The following is a 1,071-nucleotide window of genomic DNA, read 5'->3' as shown; positions in this document are numbered from 1 at the left end:
CTTAAGTCTCACTGAGAGATTTAGAAATTCGTTATTTCTAATATATATATATATATATATATATATATATACGACGGGCTTCTTTCAGTTTCATCCACTCACAAGGCTTTGGTCGGCCCGAGGCTATAGTAGAAGACACTTGCCCAAGGTGCCACGCAGTGGGACTGAACCCGGAACCATGTGGTTGGTAAGCAAGCTACTTACCACACAGCCACCACCCCTGCGCCTATGGTTGCAATGTTGATACGTCCGCCTTTGCATCGTCTATCTGTCCGAATGATTTATTGTCCTTTATTGTATTTTTGTTCCACATACATACATACATACATACATACATACATACATACATACATACGTACACAGGTATCGCCAAGCTTCTGACAAAATTTGATGCAGAATCTTGCTCAACTTTCTGTCATGGTCAATGCGATGATTACACGCTACACACCTTCCTTTCAAGCGCTGTTGTAAACAGCGGAACTAGAACGTTAAAACTTAGTGCACATGCATAGCAGAGTTCAAGGTCAATCTGTGCCAAGCGGCTTTACTCCGCGTGCTTTAGCTTCGTTACTAAGGCAACAGTCCGGGTACTTATTGATCAGACCATATTTATATATAAATATACGATGGGCTTGTTTCAGTTTCTGTCTACCAAATCCGCACATAAGACTTTGGTCGGCCCGAGGCTATAGTAGGAGGCATCTGCCCAAGGTGCCATGCAGTGGGACTGAACCCGGAACTATGTGGTTAGGAAGCAAGATTCTTATAACACAGCCATGCCTGTAATTTTATAACATTTAGGACAAATAAATGTAATGAATTATTCATAATATGTAATGTAAAGATAATGAATTATTCATATATGAATTAAGCCCAATGAGATATTTATAAAAATAGTAAATGACAAGCGATAGAATAAGTACTAGACTTTAAAAATAAGTCCTAGGGTCGACTTGTTCGACTAAAAACCTTTGAAAGCGGTGCTCCAGTATGGCCGAAGTCAAGTGACAGAAACATAGAAAACAAAGAAAGAAACAAATAGAATAAATATTTACAAGACATTTACATAGC

Source organism: Octopus bimaculoides, chromosome 6 (assembly GCF_001194135.2).
Source record: "Octopus bimaculoides isolate UCB-OBI-ISO-001 chromosome 6, ASM119413v2, whole genome shotgun sequence".
NCBI lineage: Eukaryota > Metazoa > Mollusca > Cephalopoda > Octopoda > Octopodidae > Octopus > Octopus bimaculoides.
This window is presented reverse-complemented; position numbering follows the sequence as displayed.